The sequence below is a fragment of the Dermacentor andersoni genome, chromosome 2 (genome assembly GCF_023375885.2).
Source record: "Dermacentor andersoni chromosome 2, qqDerAnde1_hic_scaffold, whole genome shotgun sequence".
NCBI classification, from domain to species: Eukaryota; Metazoa; Arthropoda; class Arachnida; order Ixodida; family Ixodidae; genus Dermacentor; species Dermacentor andersoni.
The window spans coordinates 39,811,487-39,825,776 of record NC_092815.1 but is presented as its reverse complement, the minus strand read 5'-3'; the positions used below and the strand labels follow the sequence as shown (position 1 = coordinate 39,825,776).

The window sequence follows — 14,290 nt, the reverse complement described above, 5'->3', positions numbered from 1 at the left end:
GCCGAAGCGTGCCAGGGGGTGTTCGCATAAAATGTGCGCTATCGCGGACAGCCGATCTTATACTCCCCTGGCACGCGCAGGCCTCTGCGAGCCCGCACCCACGGACCAGTCCGGCTTCTAGCTTTGATGTCCCCGTTGCCGCTTTGGTGTCCTGGAGGCGCCGCCAATAATTCGAAATAATGACACGTTGTTTTAATTAGTAAAAACATGATCGGATAAATATGATTGCGTCGAGTCGCCAACTTGCGATGCTAAGTTCAGCACTACCGCGCCCCGCGACTTCTGCCGGCACGCCTAGGGACAAGCACATACAACGCCCTCCAAGAAACTCCTCCATAGTACCTAGGCAGAGTCGTATTTTCCAGGAGCAAAGCTACCCACATTTCCTCTCTCGCACCTGCTCTTACTCGCGCATGCGCGCAAACGTCCGTCGTCTCCGCAAGTGCCGCGCCCCGCTGTACCTACAAGCGGTTGGAAATACGCTGCCCGGTGCGCACCGCGACGCTCCAATGCGCCGTTTCATGGAATTATTAGAGAATTTTAGAGCGTCCGGTCTTCCGGCAAGCGCGGGCGGTTTACCGGCTTAGCGGGGGCGTAAACGTGAGCGGCCAGATTGGTGGAGCCAGCTGGAGGCGCAAAGCTCAACCAGGCAAACACAAGGCGAATTATTATATTCTGCTTAGCTGCTGGTGTAAATTTTCGACAGCGGCGTAATCGTGTTCACCATTACACCGCTGCCAAAAATTTGCACCAGCAACGAAGCAGGATATAGTGGGTTACTGCAGCTTTATCTCTGTGTTTGTCTGGTTGAACTCTACGCCACCAGGTGGCTGAACCGCTTTAGAGGGACCCTTTCCTGGAAAGGCGAAAGTCTACAGGTGAACTTCCACGAACCAGCAATGCGCTAAAGAGACGGACAAGCGTCTACAATTCCAGGAGGCGGGACGGCCTCCTCCTTGCAGCAGACTTTCTGTGCCGGTCACGTGACGTCGACGGAAGCAAGAGCCCTCCTCCTTGCAGCAGGCTTTCTGTGCCGGTCACGCGACGTCGACGGAAGCAAGATCCCTCCCACGATTGTAGAGAGCCTATTTAAGGGGGGATGTGGCTTTGAAAATCAACTTCTTATTTCTTCATGGATTTTGATGAAAATTGGCACAAATGTTTAGAATGTCTTCCTGATGCTTCCATAAAAGTTTCAGAGTGATATCTTGAGAACATTTTATTAAATTTGATTCAGCAGAATCTTTCAACCCCGAACTTTGTGAAGAGCCTGGGGAAATTAAAAAAACGTGATAGAAGGCTTGTTAAGTACTGAGTGCATAGCTAAATGCACGCTGAAGGTAGTGACATTCTTGCTTTTTTTTTCAACACACATTTTATGGAGAGTCATTTTTTATGTTACCTTCGTATCAAGCACACTTTCGGGGTGAACGAATAGCCACATCATAAATTTATAAAACGTCAAGGCCTGAAAGCAAGAATGTCACGACCTGCACTGTAGCCCAAGGAACAAGAAAAAAATGAGTCAGAATAGGCCAAACGGTAACAAAGAAATCAGCTGCGCAAACTGAGCAGAAAGGCAGAAACACAGTTTTGAGAAAAATGCCTTCAAAGTTTTGCCTTGCCTCCACTCTTCTAAAATGCACCAGGATTGTATTCCTTGGTGTCCTTAGCACAGCGCGGCTTCTTGGGCATGTAGCCTTTTATCTGATGTTGTTTCGATGCCTTTTTTTTTTCGTAGGGCATCCTTTTCTGCAGCTCTTTGAAGGGAATGCTTTCCTGGCTTCAAGCCAAGTGAGGCACAAGACTGTCTGTATACACGAAGCGTTCCGGCGTTGTACTTGCAGACTGCCTCATTGACAGCTGTCTCTGCCGCGATCAATGAAGCATTTTGCTATTTTGGTGGAATTGACCAAATGAAAGAGTGGAGACTCTCGGCTGCATTCTGAGTCTTCTTGCCTTGGCAACGGCTGAGTAGCTGAGGATCTGAGAGGCGTTGATACACAGGCAGCAACGCAACTGAAACATGTGTTGCCAATTTGTACTTGTGTTCTGGCGGAGCTTTACCTTCAGCTTCTACAGCCCGGTGTCTGAACCAGCTCAGGGGTCCTGGAGGGCAGAGCTCATGATGAGGGTCTTTATCTGTTGAAGTGATATGATAGAAGTTTGCCATTATGGCCCTTTGCATATCATCTACTTCACTATTGTTACGTATGGCCATGCCCTAATAATTGGTGAGCTTTTTGATTAGGTCTTGGGTCAGGCCACCCTTCCCTCCAATTGGTTTACTTCTGGTTTTTGAGACAAGTGTTCGCAGGGCTGTACCCATCCTCTTTTTCACTTGATTGATACAGCCCTCTTTGGTGAATGTAATGAAACCATAAGCCTTGTCTTCACAAAGGGCCTGTAAAGTACGGCTATCCCCATCACAAACAACAGATGTGTAGCGGAGGTCATTCCTTTCCAGTGACCTTCCGAAGAAGATCAACGCTGCCTCGACCTCCATTCGGCTTAAGTTTGCATCGGTGTTCTTTTGGCACACGTGATTCACTTTCCATTCACTGTAGCCGTCATCGTTTTCTTTCGGCTCAAGCGTGCATCCATGGCATGTGTTCGAGAGCACAATGCAGTCAAGCACCAGACCAGTGTAAAATTCAATTATTATGGCCACACCAATATGGGATGCATGACCACGTGTCATCCATGTTCCGTCGTAGACTACCGTCACATTTTTTGTGAATGCCAGGTCCATTTCGCTGTAAACTTTCCGCACGGCTGCCACAGCATCAGAAAAGAGACTTGCCGCAGCCATCTCACCAGCAAGCCTGAATTTTGATTTCAGATGTCTTTGGAATGTCTTGTGGTGCAAGCCTCTGTGTGAAACGTTCGTTATTGACCAAAGGTCAGTCAGTGCAGTTGCCCCTCTGCCGGTGGTTTTAATTACTTGCATTGCACGCATATTCACGTCAAAAGCCTTACCACCCTCTACTCGCGGTGATGACCACTTGCAACAATGCCGCAGGCATTGCAGGTCAGTAGCATTCGTGCGGCCAATCCATGCCTTGTTCCCAAATGAACAGTCAGTCCCGCCTGAGAGCATTCTTGGCGCAACGCATTCTTGTACAAAGCATTCAATGCTGTGACCTGCACCACCAAAAACTCATCCGCTAGCTCCACATCGGCACAACTTCCTTTCTCACCTGTGAGCTTCGTTTTTCTCTCGGTCGCCGAAACAGAACTTAGTGATGCTTGCACTGTCTCGGCTCGCCCACGAGAAGCTTCTATCGATATGTAGTGCAGTTCCAAGTGAGCCTGAATTGTACTGCCAAATCTCGACTGCGTTTCATCCACGCGCGAGGTGCTTGGTCGCGGGTCCGAGGCATCCATACATTGAGGGAACTGCTGCTGTGTGTCCACGATGTCCGCGCCGCACTGAACATCAGCAGAATCGGCACTGGAAGCAGTTGACGACGCTTTACTTTTGGGCATCGGAGACTTGTGCTTACGGCTGCCAAGTTGATGCGAAGTATTGTATTTCGTTTTGCGCCGTCGCCGATCCATGATCACAGCCGAGATCCAACGCGAAAGTACGCCACAGAGCTTCAGAGCCGCTACCGAAACTATGGAGAGGCTCGTGATACGGGCGATGGAGAACGTAGCTGCGGGAAGAGCAGACGACGCGCGGCACTTCGCCCGCCGTTGCTAGGGGCAACCGCTCCGGAGACCAACGGGGCCGCGCGCCGCTGTCACGTCTCGCACCGAGAAAATCGGCGGTGCGCCAGGGTGCAATCCCAGCAAGCAATGCGGGACGCGCGCGCGCACTGCCGACTGCAGAACCGCGGACGCTCTCGCCCGATAGCTGCGGTTGCAACGGAGTTGACGGAGTTAGCTAGTGGAGATGTCGGCAATGAGAAAGGAAGCGCTGCTAGTTGCCGCAATCGATGAGCTTTTTTTTAAGTTCGTCTGACAGCGAAGACGACATGCTGATCGACTTCGTCCAAAAACAATGTGGTGAAGAGCGGCCGAAAGTGAACAGGTTCGTTGAACGGGTCGTCAGGATTAATGATAAAATCCATTGGTGTTTGCTTACAACCAGGTATGTCGGAGCACGCAGTTTGACAAGGTTCGAGCGCTTGCCGCAGATACTCAGCACCTGCAAACAATAAAATGTGCGCGCGCGCGTGTTCGCGCACGTTTTTCGCGCCAGGGGCAATGTAGCGCTGCAGGCAAGCACCCTGCACGGGGTGCAGTTTTGTCCTCGATGTTGACCCTCCGCAGTGCGCCACCACGGCGGTGCAAGGCGCACCATTCTGGTTTCGGGGCAACCCCGGGGCAAGGTGATCGAGGACGCTATTTAATAAAGGTCCTGAGGTACGCGACTCAGCGCGCTGCGGGCCGCTCCCACGTTGGGACAGTCAGGCCATGCCCGACCGCCGCATCGTGGGCCCTCTGCCATAGTTGCGCCCCGGCATCGGGGCTCTTGATAGCGGAGAGCCACTTGTCCTCATTGATTTGCTCTGTGCCTCGTAACGAGGGGCAACGCCAGAGCATAAGGTCTAGGCTAGCGATGTCATTGCAGTGCCTGCAAGAACTAGTGGCATAGGTGTCGGGATAAAACTTCTGGAATAAAGCCGGGCTGGGATACGAGCCTGTTTGCAATAATCTGAGGGTCAATGCCTGCGCTCTATTTAACTTGTTGTGTGGAAGGGGAAAGTCTCTGCTGCCGAGATAGAAGTGCTGCGCAATTTCATTGTATGTGGTCGGTTGATCTCTTTTCTCCACCACTGCGGGCTGTTGCAATCGCACCGCTGACACCCGTTGTTGCAAATGGGTCGCAAGCCCCAAGGGTAGCGTTGGCCTGGCGGCCTGGGGCACAACTGGAAGCATCCGAAGGCCCCGGCAAAGCATGAGTCGACTGGTAACAGAACAACTTGTTTATTCTAGCATCGCAAAAGAGCGGGCGGTCAGGTCGACCGAAGTGGAGAGACGGGAGAGCACGCTACTCAACGGAAGAAATCGGAGCCTCTCCATAGAATAAAGAACAAACTTAGAGAAGGGAAACTGTACCTTCCGCCGTGGTTCGAAAATAAGCAGCGGCAGCGCATGGAACTTACTTTGGGGGACGCCAGATGACGTTGCTCAAACCGGAAGCGGAAGTGCACATTTTTTTTTTAGAGCAAAATTCAATATGGCCGTTTTTTGCCGGTCGCGTACGCTGGTACGCGCCGTGCTTGCCCTGCAGGCTATGCGGCATGCCTCAATGCCTTCGCTGCCGCGTAGGTAGTGCGTTCTAATTGCCAAGAGCCTCTACTGACGCCCATACAAACAAGCCACAAGTGAGTGAACAGAACGCGCGACTTTATTGGCAGAAGACAAGCAGTGTACATTCTCGTGCAATAGCAGAAATAAAGTTTGCATGTCGAGATACGCTGGAATCATCGACGCGAGCTCGTAAACGGCTCACCGTCGTCGTCGCACGTGGTGGTCAGGTTAACGAGCAACAACCAGCAGCGGAAACATATTGGACAGAGTGTGCCACTTGTTTGCAGCGACAGTCGCCGTTAAAAATGCCCAAATTGCATTGCGAAGCAATCGGGAGACGTAGGCATCTGCTACCGCAGCCTACACAGCGACATGGGCTACCCCAGATTTTAGCCATTCACTCCTTTCCAACCTGCACGTTTCTTTTCTTTCGGGGGCCGCTAATGTGTGGCTCACACTTGGTGTCTCACATTGTCTCACTATGGACAAGTCGCTTTCGTGGGCATCGCCTCCATCAGCTACTTTTGCGGGCCTTTCCAACCATCTGGCTATCAACTTCATACGCATCGGACTATGTAAGCACGTATGCTGGTCTCCGTTCATGCCTAATCGCGGCCGAGAAAGGCCAGAGGCACAATATGCCCATTGCTGCAGCAGGAAAGCGCGAACGGGGAGCACGAATCACGGTGCATGAAAATTGGGAGTCTATGTCGCTGTGCAGGCTGCAGGAGCGAATGCTTACTTCGAGAGACTGCTTCCCAGTGCAACCGACCAGGCCGCAATATTCTAAAAACATAACACTGCGACCATAACCAAGTGACATAACAGCAAAATTAAACAGCAATCAGTCACCGCATGAGGTTCAGACAATACATTATACATTGGCGAAGAACCTTATGGCAACAGTGAGCATTCACATACACGGGTCTCTTAGGGTACATTGAGCTGCCTACCTACAGGCGTAGTGCCTGCCTTCGTCGCACGTGGTGGTCTACTAACGAGCAACAACCAGCAGCAGAAACAGATTGGACAGAGTGTCCCACCTGTTTGCGGCGACAGTCGCTGTTAAAGATGAGCAACTTGCAGTGCAAAGCAATCAAGTGACGCAGGCATCTGCTGCCGCAGCCTACACAGCGACATGGACTACCCATCATTTTAGCATTGACTCCTTTCCAGCCTGCATGTTTCTTTTCTTTTGGAGGCCGCTAATGTGTGGCTCACACTTGGTGTCCCACATTGTCTCAATATGGACAAGTCGCTTTCGTGGGCATCACCTTCATCAGCCACTTTTACGGGCCTTTCCACCCAACTTCATACACGTCCGACCATGTAAGCACTTATGCTGGTCTCCGTTCATGCCTAATCGTGGCCGAGAAAGGCCAGAGGCACAATTTGCCCATGGCTGCAGCAAGAAAGGGTGAACGGGGAGCATGAATCACGGTGTGCGTAAATTGGGAGTCTATGTCGCTGTGCAGACTGCAGGATCAAATGCTTACTACGAGAGGCTGCTTCCCAGTGCAACCGACCAGGCCGCAATATTCGAAAAACATAAAACTGCGACCGTAACCAAGTGGCATAACAGCAAGATTAAACAGCAATCAGTCACCGCATGAGGTTCAGACAATACATTATACATTGGCTACGAACCATCTTACGGCATAATGCTTGCCTTTGTCACATGTGGTGGTCTGGTAACGAGCGACAACCTGCGGTACAAACAGATTGGACAGAGTCTCGCACCTGTTTGAACCAACAGTTGCCGTTGAAGATGAGCAACTTCCATTGCGAAGCAATCAGGTGACGCAGGCATCTGCTGCCGCAACCAACACAGCGACATGGACTACCCGGCATTTTAGCGTTACCTCCTTTCCAACGTGCACATTTATTTTCTTTCGGGGGCTGCTATGTGGCTCACACTTTGTCGCAATGTGGACAAGTCGCTTTTGTGGGCATCACGTTCGGCAGCCATTCTTGCGGGCCTTTCCACCCATACGGCTATCAATTTCATACACTTCGAACCATGTGAGCACATATGCTGGTCTCCGTTTTGAGCAAATCATGGCCGAGGTAAGCCACAAGCACAATTTGCCCATTACTGCAGCAGGCCAGAACGAACGGGGCGCACCAGTTACGGTGTGTGTATACTGGGAGTCTATGTCGCTTTGCGGACTGCAGGAGCAAATGCTTACCTCGAGGGATTGCTTACCAATGCAACTGACCAGGCCCCCACATCTGAGAAACGTAACACAGTTACCACAACCAAGTGTGGCAGCAAAACCAGATTCTGCAATCAATCACTTCACTGTAGCTTTCACAAAGACCCAGGCTATCAAGGAAGAGGAGCAATCATCAACGAGACTAGGAATATGGAAAATGAGAAAGCTTGCATTCAAGAGAGAAGCCACTCTGCTCTGCAAGCATTGAAGGCTAAAAACATCAAGAAAAGTAAAATGGTGCATAGCACATGTGCATAGGTTAATGCAAGACGCATGCCGATGCTGCATCCGCTATTTCAGGAGAGGAATTGCGCATGACAACATACACTAGAAGATACTGCTACAGATATGTTAGGCTGCTAGACAGTGACTGGTATTAAGTATCAGCGAAGAATCGGTTGACCTTTATATTTGGATGAGGATGAATGACCTCTAACAAAAATGGGCAATGAGAAAGCTTGCATTTATAGAAGAAAAATTACACTTGGCACAAACGGAATTAACATGGCTAGGAAGCAGATTAAGGGCAAACTGATGGAACTCAATCTTTTGCCCAGCGTCGTCCGTGCTTGGTCAGATGTTGCAGGTGCATCTGAAGACGAAGAATTCCTAGAAAGTCCTTTTTGAGTTACCTGGATGACCCAGCCAAATGTTCGTGCTGGTGGAATGGTGGCTGAAGCTCTTTTCAGTTTTGACACAGTCCTCTGCAGACTTGATATCTCATTCATATTCTTCTGCATGTGCTTCTTTGTTCTTGCATGGTGTAAAAGCCTTGCAAATTCGGCTCCAGCCCCTTCCTGTTGGCGCAGATAGGAGCTCCTGTGATGACCAAGATGTGCTTGGCATAGACTCTGTTGAGGCAAAACGGTGACACATGAGATACAGCACAGATTAGCCAAATTTATGTGTGTTTTATATGTTCGAACCAATTATACTGAACCATAAATATGAACAAACATTCATATCTGCTGCAAACAGCAAGCCAATACAGCATATATCAAACATATTTATTTCTGAACCATGTGTTGTTTACCTTGTAGTAGTAGCCAATGTCCACACAATGACCTTGTTGTAGCAGGCAGCAGCTTCTGTTTAGTGCGTGGAGTGTGTTGCTTTATACTGGTGCCGTCTTCATTACTGCATGTCTGGAACAGAAATTTTGACTGAATCAGAAATTGAAAAAGCAAAGTTCTAAAATGCAAAAAGGTGTGACATATATGTTGTAATGATTTGCGACTACAGAACACATGCAAATGTACACTGTCTGTTCTAGGGTGCTTAAGCAGCATGTTAAATAAATATTGCTATTGTCCATAAAATTGATGTCTGCCTAACTACAATGCATGTCAACAGCGCAAGTACTATTAAGATCACAAATGAGAACATTCGTGTGTTCATTTATACACTAGAAGTGATCACACTGCTAGTTCCACAAGCAAATGCATGAAAGTCATGAAGCTATTAGAACTGATGCATTATTTTTCTGCACGAACGTGATGCACCGCTTCACTACTGCAAAAATAAATGCCCTACGGTAAAGCAATCTGAACAGCAAGAGCATTTGGAACCAACAAGTACGAAATATGGGTGAATTATCATGCTTGCAACTGTTTAATACATTAAATTCTGTACTTTCACTTTATTTTACCAAAGGATTATTCGGTTTTGTGGACGAAAGACGTTGCCGGCCGACTCGAAAAAAATGTTTAATATGTATATTGATAAGGCTACTCAGTCACCTACAACCACGGCTACAATAACATGAAAAATGAGACGCGCGTTCCGATATCGCTCTTTCTTTCCTGCTTGTGTGTGTAAACCAAACGACAGCCTCGCAAGTAAAGGTTTATTTAGGAAACAGCAACTGAGATCCTCACTGCCCATATGTAATGCAGGATCTAGTTCGTTAACTTGTGCCCGCCTGGAAGGTAATGACACGGATATTATATAACGATTCAAGCAGCGGTGTTAAACGACTCACCGTTATTGCCGTTGTCAGCCGCAGCAAAATCCAGCTCCCGTTTCGATGCAGACCTGTTCCGAATGGCTCACGACCGAAACCCAACTGCCGGGCTTACATGTCCGCTTGCAAACACGTAACTTCACCCCAAGTTAAATAACGCGAGACATCGAAGCGCAAGAAACTAGTTTTAGAAACAAAGCAGTCTTGAGTGTACGAACGAATGAATCCGTGCCGCCGTGCACTCGGAAATACCGGTAAAAATTTTAAATCCAGGCCAGAGGTCACGTGAAAGATCGATGATGCTGAACGCTATTTGCGTTTACAATGGCGAAGAAACAATAAACTTACTAACAAAGAGCACAATATCTAATTAGCAATGATAATTTTGCCCTGTTTTTATGTAAAAGAAAATGCTTCGGTAATTGTAAGAGAAAGTTTGTAAGATAAAATTGCGCTTATTACGACGCCTCTACCGGGAAATGTTGGAACTAACGAACGAATCCCGAAAGTGATGCTACTACGTCGGCTTTGTTAGCAGCGGCGCGCGGTCGATTTTTTCGCCCTCTGTGGCCATTTGTTGAACTTGAGAGTGTGCTACCCCTGGCCTCTCTCGGCGTCCGGGAGCAGCTGCTTTTATAGTCTCGAAGTCGAGGGCAAGAAGGAACGTCTCGTCAGAGGCGCACGTGACGGGGCACGGACACGCTGAGAGACAGGTTGAGACGAGTGTAGTGACGCATCCGCCGGGCCGGCGCCGATCAGACCTCCTCGCTTCACACTTGGGGAGCTCCTCTCCCCGGCTGCCGCGCTTTGACAAGCGTGGGCACCAACATGCACACACACACACACGCACACTTGAAGACACGTGGCATTGAAACATGCCTGGACGCGCTTGGCGGGGAGGCGTATCGGCGACGCTGAACGGGCCCAAATGTCCGCCGCTTTGAACGAAGCCCCGGCGTCCGTTGCATCCGCGCCGGCTATACCGCGCGACGTAGGCGAAACGTAACAGGGCCGGCGTTGGAGTTCTCCATGGTCGCGGAAAGCGAGACCTCGCGCCTTGGAGTGGGCCAGCTCGTTGAGGTTTGTGGGGCCTCCCATGATGGATCCCATGTGAGCGGGGAACCACGTGAGAGTGTGGGTGGCGATGCTTTTGCCTTCGAGGATGCCACAGGCTTCCTTACACACAGCGCCAACGCTGAAGGCGCGGATGGCTGCCCTGGAGTCGCTGAAGATGTTGGCATGTTTGTCGTCCAGGAGGGCCAAGGCAATGGCCACTTGCTCGGCCGCACGCGACAACGTGCTTCGTACCGAAGCGGCATTAACGGTCGAACCCCTGTGGTTGATCGACACTACCGTGAAATTGTTGCTGTTGCCATACTGGGCCGCGTCAACGAAGCAGCTGCCGCCAGGGAGTTCTGTCGCGCGGCGTAGGAGCGCCACCGCCCTGGCCTTCCTTCTTTCTACGTTGCGCTGGGGATGCATATTGCGCGGGGCGGTTGATGATTCTATCTTTCTGCTCTTTCGGAAGGCCCTGATAGGCGTCTTCGACAGTGGTCGGGGGGACGCCCATCTCTGTTAGGAGTCGTCTGCCTGCTCTGGTGCCGGAGAGCCTGAGAATCTGTGCCCTTTCTTGTGCTTCTGCAATTTCTTCCAGGGTATTATGAATACCCAACTGCAGGAGTCGGTCGGTGCGTGTGTAGTTTGGTAGTCCGAGCGCGCTCTTGATCCCCCTCCTTATCATGGCATTTAGCTTGTCTCGCTCGGCCCTCTTCCAGACGTGCATGGCCGCTACGTACGTGAAATGGCATAACAAGAAAGCGTGCACTAGCCTTATCAGATTCTCTTCGCTCAGGCCTCTCCTTCTGTTCGCTACCCGCCTGATTAGACCGATGACGCTATCCGTCTTCTTTGCCAGTTTGTGAATGGTGATGCTATTCGTGCCCGCCCCTTCGAGTGTCATTCCCAAGATTCGAATGGACGTGACTATGGGAATGGGATCTCCGCACTTGGTGTAGAGATTAATGTCAATTTCAGTGGGGGGTTTCCAGTTCTGTGGCTTGCGGCCCTTTCTACTTGGGCTGTAGAAAAGGAGCTCCGATTTTTTGGGGGAGCACCGGAGTCCCGTGTCGGTTAAAAAGCGCTCTGTAGTGTCGACAGCTTCCTGGAGAGCGGCTTCGACTTGTCCGTCACTGCCACCCGCGCACCAGACAGTGATGTCGTCTGCGTAGATCGTGTGACCGATGCCCTGGACCTTGCCAAGGTACCTTGAGAGGTCGACCATTGCGATGTTAAAGAGGAGCGGCGAGATGAACTGACCCTTGAGAGGTGCCTCTTCTGCTCAGCTCCATTTTCTCCGATTCCAAATCTCCAGCCTTGAGGATGGCGCATCGTTTGCTCAAGAAAGATCTGAGCTAGACCTAGAAACTTTTGCTTTTTCTGCGTTTGTTTTCGCTCGGAGGAGGCCGGGAAGGCGGCAGATTTGAAGCTGAAGAAATGCTCTTTCTGTTGCGACCAAGATGGCGGCGCTCGTTTGCACCGTTACGGAGACATCGTGGCTTGAAAAACACCGTCTTTTTGCGATTTCCTCAAAACTTCTCGTCGCCGTGGCTGATACAACAATTTTTTTAAAGCACTTCTAAGCGATTTTCAGGGAAGATATTTTGGAATCAGGTAGAGAAAGGGTTATAAAACTGAATATGTGATTTTCGAAAAACCGGTTTTTCGGTCATTTTTCGCGATGCGAAAGCCACGTTCCCCCTTAAGGAGCTCCGAAATGTACTTTTGATCACTTCATTCTCTTCTCATCATCTTTCATCTACCTTTGAATAAACCGTGCAACTTTCGCACTAGAAATCGTCTCGCCCTTGCTTGGGCGCCATGGTCTACCGGATGCCTGCAGCCCGCCGACAACGCCACGCTACCCAATAAGTAACGTCGGTCGAGCTTCGATAGGCAGGCGCCGCTACAACTCGGCAGCAGTACGATACGCTACCCTGGAGTAAGCAAAACGCCCCAGGCCGCCCCAGTGCGCGCTGGCGCAATCTGCCGAATTCGCCATTGATTTGGCGCCGTAGTTTGATGGTTACGTCAGTATGTGTCACTACCCTCGATGCGATCGGGCAGCGCGTCGTATTTGCCCGATGTTGAGCAGGGCTGAACTGACACTTAACACCACTAAACCGTGCCGTTTCTGGGTCCTGCTTTGAATACATAGGTTTGTTCAATTCAGAAAAGGTGCATGGCATCACATACGAAAAGCTGCAGGTGGTGCCAGTTATGGTGTGCCGGGCTGCACCCACTCACGGCAAAGTTCAAGGGTGCACTGCACCGCGGCGGCACCTTGCGTTGCACCCCCCTGAATCGAGCATGGGGGTGCAAGGTTCACCGCTGCACCTCGGGAAATCGAGGGTCTAGGTGCGGTGCACCGTTAATAGGTGCAGAAGGTACAGAGACACTTGGCTGAATCAAATAAACCTCACTGTTTTCAATAAATTATATTGTGATGAGTAAGGTCACGATTCCAATGGCGCTCACATGCAAGTAGTTTATATGCAAGTAGTTTGTTTTACAATGTTCAAACTTGTATTCTGTACCTGCATTACACCAATCACAAATTTGTTTGTGCTGATATCATTCTGTATTTTAATTATAACGAATGCCGGATATAACAAATGCTATGGGTGCCACTTGATGGCGTCAAATTGTGCTGTCTGTATTACCACAGCCGTTTAGGTTGTAATATGTGCCTTTCGCCATTTCTCACAGCATCGAAATTGACATGTTGCAGAAATTTGCGGCTACTAAATTTTGTGAACTTTTCCAGAATTGAGTGTCCTGTTCAGCTATCAGCATTGTGACTTACTGAATGACTGATTTGGCAACTGATGTAAAGGACCTGAAACAAAATTTGTTTTGTGAAAAAGTTAAAGAGAAAGAATTTGCATGTTGTTACAACGGTACTACAGAAAGGATTAAAAGCAAAACATAAACATGACTACACAATCTGACGGCATCATTGATGATGCTGTTTCAAACTTCTTGGCCTACTGAAGATACGGTGCATGCTTTCTGACATATGTAGATATTGCCCATACCGCTTTTTGAATAGAGAACTATGACAGAAACTAGGAGTAGTTAACCATTCCAATGTTTGCCTGCCTTAAGGTCATGCAAATTTACAAGGCCATGAAACAGAAACGTCTTATATTATAGGTAATTATGCCTAAATGTGTCAAACTACAGCACAACACATGTCACAACGTAGATTGATCCAACACATTTTGTTGTTTTCTTCATCTGATCTGAAAATAAAAAAAAGAACTGCTGACTGCTTCTTAAACTAATGAGAGCAGTGATAAACATTGATAAATATAAGTATAAAATACAAAATGCTACATTTAAACCTCATAATGGTAAATGCTCTTCACCAAGAATGCTATAAGGTCAGTGACTATTTTTGTATGTGTGTGTGTTGGCTGATCCTATATGCCCACCAAGACATCGGAGAATGACAAGATTTATTTATTTACCGTTCGGGCCAGGAACGTAGCTGGACCTTATTTGCATTGGACAGACACATAGCATGCAATAATGTGCAAAAATGTATAAAGCATATAGAATACAAACAAAATACATCGAACATAACTAGTGTCAATACCAAAATAAAGGTTAACCAAGTAGTCAACTCTTCATCAACCATAGAAAAGCAAGTGTTCATGATGAGGTCATCTTCTAAGCAGAGGTATTCTGTAAGTGTCCACCTAGTGTAAATGTCCATTTCATCAGCCGCTGAAGTTCTGATTGGCAGGGCTGGGGCACATGCCAGATGGCGACAGGCACCCCCAGCCAA

At 49.0% G+C, this 14,290-nt stretch overlaps 1 pseudogene; it reads right to left on the bottom strand.

Moving 5' to 3' along the window:
- Positions 1-1,205: 1,205 nt before the first annotated feature.
- On the bottom strand, positions 1,206-3,579 carry LOC140215916 (uncharacterized; annotated as a pseudogene).
- Between the last annotated feature and the right edge of the window lie 10,711 nt (positions 3,580-14,290).